Below are 13,444 nucleotides of genomic sequence, written 5' to 3' on the forward strand. Positions count from 1 at the left end.
AGGGGTAGCACCAGACCCGGAGAAGGTCACTGCCATCCAGAAATGGCCGGAGCCGAAGAACCTCAAGGAGGTGCGTCAGTTCCTGGGACTGATAGGATACTACCGGAGGTTTGTAAAAGATTACACCAAGAAAGCAGCGCCTCTGCAAGACCTCCTGGTAGGACAGTCCCCCAAAGGCAGAAACCCCCCGTTCCACTGGGGTAAAGAGCAGGCTGAATCATTCAAGGAGATGAAGGAGATCCTGACAGGCGACGAGATCCTAGCCTACTCTGACTACAGCCAACCGTTCCTGCTGTATACTGATGCCAGCAATGAAGTACTGGGAGCTGTCCTAAGTCAGAAGCAGATTGGCCTAGAGAAAGTGATAGCCTATGCAAGCAGGAAGCTCCGCCCGACTGAAAGGAACCCAGAGAACTATAGCAGCTTCAAGTTGGAGTTCCTGGCTCTGGTCTGGGCCATCACTGAAAGGTTCAAGCACTACCTGGCCTCCAGCAAGTTCACTGCCTACACTGACAATAACCCTTTGACTCATCTTGAAACAGCCAAGCTAGGAGCCATGGAACAGCGATGGATGGCTCGGCTGTCAAACTACCAATTCACTATTAAGTACCGGAGGGGCTGCAAGAACGCCAACGCCGATGCCCTGTTCAGGATGCCTCACCAGTCAGACACAGAAGAAGTGGATGACCTGGAAGAGATTGAGCTACCTGCCTTTCACTGGAATGGGATGATCCACGAGCAACGAGCCTCCAGGTGGCAGTGTGGTAAGACGTTAAACCCCTTGCCTCACCACAGCTGGAAGGAGACCCAGGACAGTGACCAGGTTGTCAGCCATATCAAGGAGCTGATAACCCAAGAAGGTTCCTCCCTGGAGAAGGATGCGTCTCTCCAAGCAAAACAGCTGTGGAACGAGAGAAGCCGGCTGTTTATCTACTGTGAGAAGCTGTGCCGGAGGTACGTCAATCCAAAAACCCACGAGATGGTATGGCAGATAGTGGTTCCCAAGACGGACATCCAGATGGTGTTGGAGTCCTACCACGATCAGGCGGGGCACTTTGGCTGGAAAAAGCTAGAAACCCTGCTGAAGTGTCGATTCTACTGGGTGGGAATGCGCAGCTCCATTGAGAGGTGGTGCAGAGACTGTGGACCCTGTAGCCTCAGAAGAAAAGACTACAGCAGCCAGAAGGTACCCCTGCAACCCATCAAGACGACTCGACCCCTGGAGATCGTGGCCCTGGACCATGTCAAGCTGTCACCCAGCAGGTCAGGACACTCCTGTGCCCTGACCATGGTGGATCACTACTCACGTTTCCTGGTGGCCGCCCCCGTCAAAGACCTGACGGCAGAGACAGCAGCAAAGACGTTCCAAGCGTACTTCTGCGGACCCCATGGATACCCTGAGCAGGTGCTGAGAGACCAAGGCCCAGCCTTCGAGGCAGAGTTGTTTAAGGAGTTCTGCCATTTGTATGGGTGTAAGAAGATAAGAACTACACCGTACCACCCACAAACCAATGGTCTCTGTGAAAAGATAAACAACATTGTCATCGACCTGCTGAAGACCATACCACTAGAGGAGAGAAATCAGTGGCCAGACCTACTACCTGACCTGTAAAGTAAACAATGGTGCAGCGGTCTCAGGGAGCGCCAAAGGAATACTGGACAATTTAGTAGATGTCAACCGACTTTTATTCTTCCTCCAATACCACTGCCACAACGCGTTTCAACGGTCTAAGCCGTCTTCATCAGGGTGGTTACCCCACCTGATGAAGACGGCTTAGACCGTTGAAACGCGTTGTGGCAGTGGTATTGGAGGAAGAATAAAAGTCGGTTGACATCTACTAAATTGTCCAGTATTCCTTTGGCGCTCCCTGAGACCGCTGCACCATTGTTTACTTGTGAGATATCTCCATGCGGAGCTAAAGCGGCAGGAGCGGCCTGGTCTATTTGGATGTTTGAGGACCTGCGGTATCCAACCACCGGGTTAAACTACTGAGGACCTGCGGTGACGTGGTATCTGGTCCAGCAGGATCGTGTGACCACTTGAGGAGCACGGAGTTGCGAGGCAAACACCGACAGGACGGTACTACAAATAGAGGTGACCCGGAGCCTCATTAATTACACGCTTAATCTTGGTTGTGTAGACGTACACAACCTTCACAGGTGAGTGTACTGGCACTTTTTAAATTAAGCAAATAGCCCTGTGAGTCTACACATGGGCCCTTTCTTTTCTTTTCACTACTACCTGACCTGGTAGATCTGTACAATCACATACCTGTGATTTCCACCAATTGCACTCCAGCCTATCTCATGCGAGCAAGACCAGGAAAGTTGCCCATGGACCTGGAGCTTGGTGTTGTATAACCGGAAGCAGACGTGACCACTGAAGACTGGGACACGACCAGACAGGAGCAGTACAGAAGAGTACCAGCCTGTGTCGAAGACAGTCTCACTCAGGTGAGGGATAAACAGGAAGCACAATAAAACAGGAGTGCACCAGCAGAACCCTTCACACCTGGTGAAGTAGTGCTAAAAAGAAAGAGGAGAAACCACAAACTTGATGACCAGTGGGAGAGAGAACCCTACACTGTGTTGAATTCAAGGTTTGATCACAGGAAGACGTGTTTGATCAGCAAAGATGGAGGAAGAACAACTGCAACAGTATCTAGGGACCATCTGAAGTTGTGTCCAGATCTGCTAAAACCCCAAGAAGAAGTGCCTCTCATTATCCAGGAGGAATCTGAAGAAGCAGTAATCCATACTGACTTAGGAGATTTCCCGGCAGATTGGCCTCAAATTGGAGGAACAGTCATAATCCCAGTACTCCACTTCTTCCAACAGTCAGAAGACCCTCCACAGCAAGTTGAACCTGTAAGTGCTGCAGAAGAGCCTAGTGCCGCAGAAGAGCCAGCTCAAGAAGAATCCCCGGACGAAGGATCCCCGGCAGGAGTAGAGCAAGAAGGCCCAGCCAATGGTACACTTGCCAGTCCCATAGAGAGGCAATTTTACAACTTACTCACACGAAGAGCAGACAGGGTAACTGATAATACAGACACTGATACCTCACAGACCACCGCACTACGCAGATCAACACGTAGCACGAGAAGTCAACCCCCTGTCAGGTATAGTGAATAGTTAAAACTCTGATAAATGTAGATAGTTACCCCTGGGGTATTATGGTGTATTGTATATTGTATATTATACTGTGTATTGCCTTTAAATATGCATCTAATTTATGTCTTTTTCCTGAATGGACAATTCAAGTGATATGGACACTTTGCTTATTTGTTTTCCATTACCCTATGGGTATCTAAGAACTCTGTGGCTGAGGACTATGTGCAGCCCAAAGACTTTTTTTTGTACATATTTGCACTCCCTGGAGTGCCCCTTTGAGCAACCACTCCGGAAGAGACTTGGACTTTCTGGTTGCTCACTGCCTACTGCTTTTGCAATGTATATATGTATTTATTCATGTTTTGGTTATGCAACGTTCAAAGTGTCCTAACCTCCCATAAAGGGAACATTGTTACTGTTTATTATTGTTTACAAAATATGCTTCAGCCCCGGAGTGCTGAGTTTAACTAGAGGGGAATGTGGCACCCTGCTGTGCAATAGTGCCACAGATACTAGAGGGGTGCATTAAAGGATTTCTCCACAAGAGGCCGCTCACAGCATACACACACCTCCACCCTACCTCAGATCACCAGAGGGAGCCCGCATAGGGATATAAATACAGAGGGTGGAGTTAGGCAGTTCAGTTCCTAGCCTGCTCGAGTACAGAGCAGCTAAGGAGTTCCTGCAGAGTGAGACACAGAAACAGGTCAGTCTGCAGTGGAGCTCAGTCTAGTGTCAGTTTGCAGTCTAGAGAACACAGCTAAAGGTTCAGCAGTGGAGCACAAGGCTCCTGCTAGTCTAGACTCAAGCAGCTCAGGTTAGTGAGCCAGGAGCATTGCCGACGCTCAGAGAGCAGCAAAAAAGGCTGCCAGCTATATGCCAGTGTGTATAGTCTAGTGAGGGCCCGAGTAGGCCGAAGGCTAGAAGAGTGAATAGCATTGGGGGCAGAGGAGCTTTACCAGCTCACCCCAGAAAGCATCTACCGGACACCGGGTCCAGGTCAGCCGGTGCAGGACAGAAAACAAGTTAGGCCTAGCTCCAGGCAGGTCAGGAACTTACTACGGAGAGGCAAGAAACAGGAGGCCGTACACCCGCTCACTGGGGAGAATCCGGACGTGCACCCCTCACCCTAATTCACACCCTAAACTAATTCCAGTAAAGGTACAGAAGTGACTTTCTTGTGTGCTCCCATTCTTGCTCTGACCCGGCTGGGTCCCCTCTGTCCTGCATCCCCCGCTCCTACGCTGCCCTGAGGCCCTGCTCCACCTGTGGGGAGCGATACCATCTAAGCTGCCACAACACCGGCCTCAGCGGACTGCCGCAGAGCTGGTGACCCTCGCCAGACACCACAGGTGGCGTCACGAACTTTGACATTTCATTTCCCCTACTTTTTAAGAGAGACCCCAGGGTACGGGCCCGGGAGCCGACCACCGCGACATCCCCCAAGACCAGGCATCAAGGCCCGGGCGCTGAGTAGTCTCCATCTCCTGGGCGCCACAGTTTTCCCCCACATGTGGGGTATCAGTGTGCTCAGGAGGAATTGCACAACAAATTTTGGGGTCCATTTTTTCCTTTTACCCTTGTGAAAATAAAAAAATTGGGGTCTAAAGTAAAATTTTTGTGAAAAAATGTAAATGTTTTTTTTTTCTTTCACATTCCAAAAATTCCTGTGAAGCACCTGAAGGGTTAATAAACTTCTTGAATGTGGTTTTGAGCATTTTTAGGGGTACAGTTTTTAGAATGGTGTCACTTTGGGGTATTTTCTGCCATAAAGGCCCCTCAAAGCCGCTTCAAATGTGATGCGGTCGCTAAAAAATGGTTTTGTAAATTTTGTTGGAATAATGAGAAATCGCTGGTCAACTTTTAACCCTTATAACTTCCTAACAAAAAAAAATTTTGGTTCCAAAATTGTGCTGATGTAAAGTAGACATGTGGGAAATGTTATTTATTAATTATTTTGTGTGACATATCTCTCTGATTTAAGGGCATGGAAATTCAAAGCTTGAAAATTGCAAAATTTTCGACAAATTTCTGTTTTTTTCACAAATAAACGCAAGTGATATTGAAGAAATTTTACATCTATCATGAAGTACAATATGTCACGAAAAAAAAAATCTCAGAATCAGGGGGATCCGTTGAAGCGTTCCAGAGTAATTAACTCATAAAGTGACAGTGGTCAGAATTGTAAAAATTGGCCTAGTCATTAACTTGCAAACCACCCCCTTGCAGTAAAGGGGTTAAGTTACAGTACATTAACACTGGTCAATAACCGGGAACAGATTATCAGCCTATCTAAACAGGCTACCAATCACCCAATGCATGAGCAAAATGTTTGTTCGCTGGCCCCACTATCAGTATTTGGTCAGTATTCGTTCAGTATTTTTTCTCAGGAGTGGGAGACAAAACCAGGAGTGGGTGATAAATGCAGAATTGGTGACTTGTTTCTATTATACCTTTTCTCTGATTGTTCCTCAACTGGTTTTGGCTCCCACTCCTGAGATAAAATACTGACCGAATACTGACCAAATACTGATAGTGGGGCCGTGGCCTTAGTTACATGCCGACGAACTGCTCTTCCTAATTCTCTCTGAGAGAGGCAGGAAGAAAAGCTCATTGTCACTTGACAGTAAGTATGAAAATCGCATATGAGTGAAGTGGTCATGTGATGACTGATGGAACCTTACAGCAGAGCTGAATCCTGACAGTGAGGATATTACACGCTGTTAGGATTGGCTACTGGGCTTCATTTTATAATTAACGGGCTTGTCCAGGTTTGAGATGAAAGTCTGCAGTCACTGTGTGTGACTGCAGGCTTCTGAATTCTCACAGCGCATGCACTGCACACAGTCATGTCACCACAAGTATGCGATTTGTATACTTCTGGCCACATTCCAACTAGACATGTCCGGCCTAGTGACACTCAATACCAAATAAAGTGCTGACCTTTTATTGGAGCATGAAATTGCTGAGCTGGGCAGATGAAAACCCAGTCGGCCGCCCGGCTCAGCAATTTCATACTCCAATAAAAGGTCAGCACTTTATTTGGTATTGAGTGCCACTATTTTTTCTTACCTGGATTTCAACATAGTTTTCACTATGATCTGGACACCACTACCTGTGTTTCCTTTTCTACCTGGTTTCGGGGGTTGTTTTAAGATCAATGAATGGCTGTTTCCCTCTCTGTCTTATTAAGAGGCTGTTATCTGGAGCTTGCAGCGCTGTGAACATTATTCTCTTTTTCACTAAAAAGACTGATTTTTAAGCTTGCTTAAAAACCATTGTTCTTGCCAGCAGATCATCCTGTGTAAACAGGATATGTGCTGCTGAAAATAGCAGCACAGACACAAATACAAATGAATACACTCCCAAGTATTTTGTTTTCCTTACTGCTGGTGCTGCCTTCTGTAATTTGCCACCCTTGGCACTGGCCCTCTGATGCCTAGTGTCAAATACATACACAGTTTTGCATACAGGTATACACACTCAATACAGTCAAACATTCATACGATTACTCCATAAACTCTCATTACATACATACTTGCATAACTATGCAAACACCATATATACATTCATGTTATTATTGGCAGTTAGGGACTTCAAACCAAAACAAGTAGGGGTTTCTTCCAACTATGGCAGGAGAGAAGTGCAGGGAAGCATTGCCAATCCTGATACAAGCCTTCCTCTGATGGAAAATAAAAAATATGGCAGCTAAGGGGAACCTTTGCACATTAGGGGAGCACAGCAGGTGACTGGCCATGATCTGTAGTACTATGTGGCCCCAATTCATCATTGCTTTTGTTTCTTGTCTAGTTTTGTGTGTTTTGTGCCTTTTTTTCGCACTCCACTCATTATTCTATTTGCACCTTTTTGAAGTCTAGTTTATATGTGCTCATCTTATTTTTGTTGTTTTCTGCTTTGTGAGCGGAGTTTAGTGATTCCAGATGTTTTCGCCTGATTCATCAATTATGTTACTTATTATGTTACTTTTTAATACAGTACAGACCAAAAGTTTGGACACACCTTCTCATTTAAAGATTTTTTTGTATTTTTTTGACTGTGAAAATTGTACATTCACACTGAAGGCATCAAAACTATGAATTAACACATGTGGAATTATATACTTAACAAAAAAGTGTGAAACAACTGAAAATATGTCTTATATTCTAGGTTCTTCAAAGTAGCCACCTTTTGCTTTGATGACTGCTTTGCATACTCTTGGCATTCTCTTGATGAGCTTCAAGAGGTAGTCACCGAAAATGGTTTTCACTTCACAGGTGTGCCCTGTCAGGTTTAATAAGTGGGATTTCTTGCCTTATAAATGGGGTTGGGACCATCAGTTGTGTTGTGCAGAAGTCTGGTGGATACACAGCTGATAGTCCTACTGAATAGACTGTTAGAATTTGTATTATGGCAAGAAAAAAGCAGCTAAGTAAAGAAAAACGAGTGGCCATCATTACTTTAAGAAATGAAGGTCAGTCAATCTGAAAAATTGGGAAAACTTTGAAAGTGTCCTCAAGTGCAGTTGCAAAAACCATCAAGCGCTACAAAGAAACTGGCTCACATGAGGACCGCCCCAGGAAAGGAAGACCAAGAGTCACCTCTGCTTCTGAGGATAAGTTTATCCGAGTCACCAGCCTCAGAAATCACAGGTTAACAGCAGCTCAGATTAGAGACCAGGTCAATGCCACACGGAGTTCTAGCAGCAGACACATCTCTACAACAACTGTTAAGAGGAGACTTTGTGCAGCAGGCCTTCATGGTAAAATAGCTGCTAGGAAACCACTGCTAAGGACAGGCAAAAAGCAGAAGAGACTTGTTTGGGCTAAAGAACACAAGGAATGGACATTAGACCAGTGGAAATCTGTGCTTTGGTCTGATGAGTCCAAATTTGAGATCTTTGGTTCCAACCACCGTGTCTTTGTGCGACGCAGAAAAGGTGAACGGATGGACTCTACATGCCTGGTTCCCACCATGAAGCATGGAGGAGGAGGTGTGTTGGTGTGGGGGTGCTTTGCTGGTGACAATGTTGGGGATTTACTCAAAATTGAAGGCATACTGAACCAGCATGGCTACCACAGCATCTTGCAGCGGCATGCTATTCCATCCGGTTTGCGTTTAGTTGGACCATCATTTATTTTTCAACAGGACAATGACCCCAAACACACCTCCAGGCTGTGTAAGGGCTATTTTACCAAGAAGGAGAGTGATGGGGTGCTACGCCAGATGACCTGGCCTCCACAGTCACCAGACCTGAACCCAATCGAGATTGTTTGGGGTAAGCTGGACCGCAGAGTGAAGGCAAAAGGGCCAACAAGTGCTAAGCATCTCTGAGAACTCCTTCAAGATTGTTGGAAGACCATTTCCGGTGACTACCTCTTGAAGCTCATCAAGAGAATGCCAAGAGTGTGCAAAGCAGTCATCAAAGCAAAAGGTGGCTACTTTGAAGAACCTAGAATATAAGACATATTTTCAGTTGTTTCACACTTTTTGGTTAAGTATATAATTCCACATGTGTTAATTCATAGTTTTGATGCCTTGAGTGTGAATGTACAATTTCCATAGTCATGAAAATACAGAAAAATCTTTAAATGAGAAGGTGTGTCCAAACTTTTGGTCTGTACTGTAAGTCGCAAAATTTGGTGGAATTATACTCTAGTCCCCCGATGCAGTTTTATGCATGTTTTTCTAAAGTCTCATCTTTTTTTCGACATTTTGAAAAAGATGCAACTTTTAGTTCAAAAAGTCGCAAAAATGATTAATAACATCAAAGAAGCCTTTTTCTTTTACTTTGCACAAAATTCGTGAAGTGTGCTTCATTGTGATGAATTTAACACAATGAAGGTCAGCAAATTTCACAAGACAAAAAAATAAAAGTGACTTCAAAAAACCACAAATGATGAATCTGGGACTGTCTGTCTTGGTTCAGATCTGAGGTGTAGAATGCAATATCAACACTCCACCGAGCAGGACTCCACCGAGCAAAAATTTTCTGTCTGTCTGGTCACTGGATGAAGGAGTATAATATCCAGGTGACTCCAAGGAAATCCAGGAGAGTTGACAGGCTTGCTCATGTGAAGTCATCATCTCAAGTTATATAATACTATACGATGAAGAAGCAGCTCTCCAAAAAGTTGTGTGGATTTATTCATCCAGTTATACAAGTCATATAAGGAATCATCTCACCCTTCACTTTACTTTGGAGAGATCCACATGATAAATGTCAGCCTACTAGCACTCCATCTGTGCTGGTGTCCCATTGACTATGTCTCCTACCTTGTTATCTCATGGGGTCACCAGCATCCTACAAAAGCCTTCTCCTCATGGATGATAGTTGTGGGTGAATATTCATCTCTGGGACTACCTCTCAGAATTTTGTGGACCAAGTAGTAGTTGCCCATAAATTTGACATTAACGACATATCTAACTGATATACCATAAATGTCTATAGTGAGAAAAACTCCTTCTACATGACCAGTGGCCCAAAAAGGTAAAGAAGCCCTTAGGAAGAATAGGTAAGTCATGGAGAACACTGCCCAATCCCAGATCCAGGAGCTAAGAGTGACAATTACTTTAGGTAATAGCAGAGCTAAGATCAGAACGTAAATCAGAACCTTTCAAACAACATTTGGCTAAATTTTATCCCTATTATTTAAATATCCATAATCCCGATATCACATTATAAACTGGACTGAATCCATTCATCTTTGGAACAATTTATTTTCCAGTACAGATTGTGACCTATGAAATAAAAAGGATTTTAATGACATTTTACTGTATTGGACTATTATTGAACATTGATGAATAACATTCTTATGTGAACTCGTTCCGTACATGGCATCCAAAGGAAATTATATTCTGAATGGCCGCAGTTCAATGAATAGAAACTTGTGAATATAATTAAATCAAGGCGTACAGTAGTTGTATATCTGATCTCTTAAAGACATTACAGAACCAAATACTGTCTGGGACTTTTTAGCAATATATGTCAATTGAAATATATTCCCAGTCCCAAACTTCTCCATTAAATCGCACTCATCAATAAAGCCGCCATCAACATGATGTACTGCATGATACACAAAAGTTATTGTGTCAAGTTGACACTAATCGGTTAATTCCAGTAAACCTCCACATCAACAAAAGCTGAACGTCTCCTTGTGATGTGTGATTAGCCTCCTGCACATCCTATAGATATGTACAGATCTAGAGATGTATCTGGCAGACACTTAGCCTAAGGCATCTATATGTAAACCAAGGCAGGATCTATAGTTAATGACGTTGACCCTGACTCTCCCAGCAGGAGATGAATTCAGTCTTCATAATATCTAGACAGCTGATATGTATACTCCGTTAATAATGTTATCAATGACATGAGTGACTGCGCTTCACCAAACCCCAGTTTACCAATTAAATGATCTATTCAGTGTTTATGCCCCAGATTGATATTACCTGCCTAATAATTTATTGATATAAGAGGCTAAATTAAAGGGTTTTATATTTCTCTATAAGAATAATATAAAATGTATTATGGGAAAAAAAACTAATGGGTCTCACATTTCTCTATAGGAATAATCCAATATAAAATGCAATTGTGAAGCACATAATTATCCAGCTTACTAAGTGGTTTTATACTATACATATTTTTAAATATTTCTAATACAATAATACAATATCCAACTGAAATATTATTCTTGAGCAGCTATCAAGTACTTGCAACAAAATTACTGTCATTTTAATACATAAGAAGAAAAAAGTCATGGAGTTACGGAAATGACAGGATTGAGAAAATAATGAAAAAAATGGAATCAACATTTTCAAAGCAACTTAATTTTTTCAGTATCGAGTTTGAGTTCCATGTGTAGAAATTCCCACACTTTGTCTGCTATCACTGAGGTTATTATTGGTTGCCTGAGGAATGTTCTGCTGCACTGAATGCACTTGGGAATGCAAGTCATCAAGATCTTCTGCTGGCAGCTCCCCTTGAAATTGCCAACTAATGGTGTCCAAGATGTGCTTGATAGGAGATCCTGTGATTTTCATAATTCCATGACCTTTCCTTCTTAGGGTTGTAATTTCTATGTTAAGGAAGTGTGTACACACCATATGTATATACAATGGTGCTTGAAAGTTTTTGAACCTTTCAGAATTTTCCATATTCATGAGTAAATTTGACCTAAATTTCCTTCATATTTTCACACATATCTGAAAAATGGATACCAAATAAAACAAATAAGTTAAAAATATTGGACTTTATAATTTTTTTAAATTAGGAAAATTATTCAATTGCACATGTCTGTGAGTGGCAAAAGTATGTGAACCTAGAATATGGTGATTTTCAATCAATGTAATGACAATCAGGTGTTGAGTGGACAACTTGTTTAATTTAACCACATCACCTTCCTGATCAGGCCAAATTTTCCAATTTTCACCAGTGTCACTTTATGTGGTAATGACTCTGGAATGCTTCAATGTATCACAGTGATTCTGAGAATGTTTTTTCGCGACGCATTGTACTTTATGGCAGTGGAAAATTTAGGTCGATAATTTTTGCATTTATTTGTGAAAATATCCGAAATTTGCAATTTAGAAAAATTTCACAATTTTCAAACTTTTCATTTTTTTACCTTAAACAAGAGATATATCACACAAAATATATAATAAATAACATTTACCACATGTTTACTTTACATTAGCATCATTTACAACTGCACCCCTCAAAGTGATCAAAACCACATTCAAGAAGTTTATTAACCCTTTAGGTGCTTCACAGGAATTAAAGCAGGGTGATTAATGAGTGGAACAGGCTGCCACGAGAGGTGGTGAGTTCCCCTTCAATGGACGTCTTCAAACAGAGGCTGGACAGACATCTGTCTGAGATGATCTAGTGAATCCTGCTTTGAGCAGGGGGTTGGACCAGATGACCCAGGAGGTCCCTTCCAACTCTACCATTCTATGATTCTATGAAAGCAATGTGGAAGGAAAAAATTTAAATATTAAATATTTCTACAAAAATGTTGCTTTAGCCCAAAATTTTTCATTTTCACAAGGGTAACAGGAGAAATTGGACCTCAAAATTTGTTGTGCAATTTCTCCTGAGTACGCCGATACCCCATATGTGGTGGAGAACTACTGTTTGGGCACATGGCAGGTCTCGAAAGGGAAGAAGCACCATTTGAGTCTTGAAGCTCAAAATTGACTGGAACAGATAGAGGACACCATGTTGCGTTTGCAGAGCCTCTGATGTGCCTAAACAGTGGAAACCACCCACAAGTGACCCCATTTTGGAAACTACAGCCCTCAAGGAATTTATCTAGAGGTGTGGTGAGCACCTTGAACTCACACTTGCTTCATGGAAATTTATAAAGTTGAGCTGTGAAAATGAAAAAATACCTTTTTTATACAAAAATTTTGCTTTAGCCCCAAGCTGTTTACTTACACAAGGGTAACAGGAGGAAATGGACCACACAATTTGTTTCTCCTGGGTATGCAGATACCCCATATGTCATGAATAACAACCATTTGAGCGCACGGCAGGGCTTGAAAGGGAAGGAGCACCATTTGACTTTTCGAGCGGAAAATTGGCTGGAACAGATAGTGGACACCATGTTGCGCTTGCAGAGCCCCTGATGCATCTTAACAGTGGAAATCCCCACAAATGGCCCCATTTTGGAAATTACACCCCTCAAAGAATTTATCTAGAAGTGTGATGAGCACCTTAAATGCACATGTCCTTCACAGAATTTAATAACTGAATGAAAATTAAGATTTTTCCCAAAAAAATGTTGCTTTAGCCCCAAATTTTTAATTTTCACAGGGGTAACAGGAGAAAATGGACCACCAAATTTGTTGTTCAATTTCTTCTGAGTATGCCAATAGCCCATATGTGGTGGAAAACTACTGTTTGGGTACACGGCATGGCTCAGAAGGGAAAGAGCACCATTTGCCTTTGTAGTGCAAAATTGGCTGAAATAGATAGCGGACGCTTTGTCGCGTTTTTAGAGGCCCTGATGTGCCTAAACAGTGGAATGCGCCTATACCCGACGTGTGGTAGGAAACTAGTGTTTGGGCACACTGCCAAGCTTCAGAAGGAAGGAGCGACGTTTTTGAGAGCATATTTTAATGGAATGGACTGTGGGTACCATGCTGCATTTGGAGAGCCTCTGATGAGCCTAAACACCCCACAAGTGACCCCATTGTAGAAACTACACCCCAAGGAACTTATCTAGAGGTGTGGTGAACACCTTGGACCCACAGGTGCTTCACAGAAGTTTATAACGTTGAGCCATGAAAATGAAAAAATGAAATTTTTTCCACAAAAATGTTGCTTAAGCAACAA

This window comes from Phyllobates terribilis, unplaced genomic scaffold (genome assembly GCF_046119375.1).
Source record: "Phyllobates terribilis strain yellow unplaced genomic scaffold, ASM4611937v1 Scaffold_1__5_contigs__length_1240528914, whole genome shotgun sequence".
NCBI classification, from domain to species: Eukaryota; Metazoa; Chordata; class Amphibia; order Anura; family Dendrobatidae; genus Phyllobates; species Phyllobates terribilis.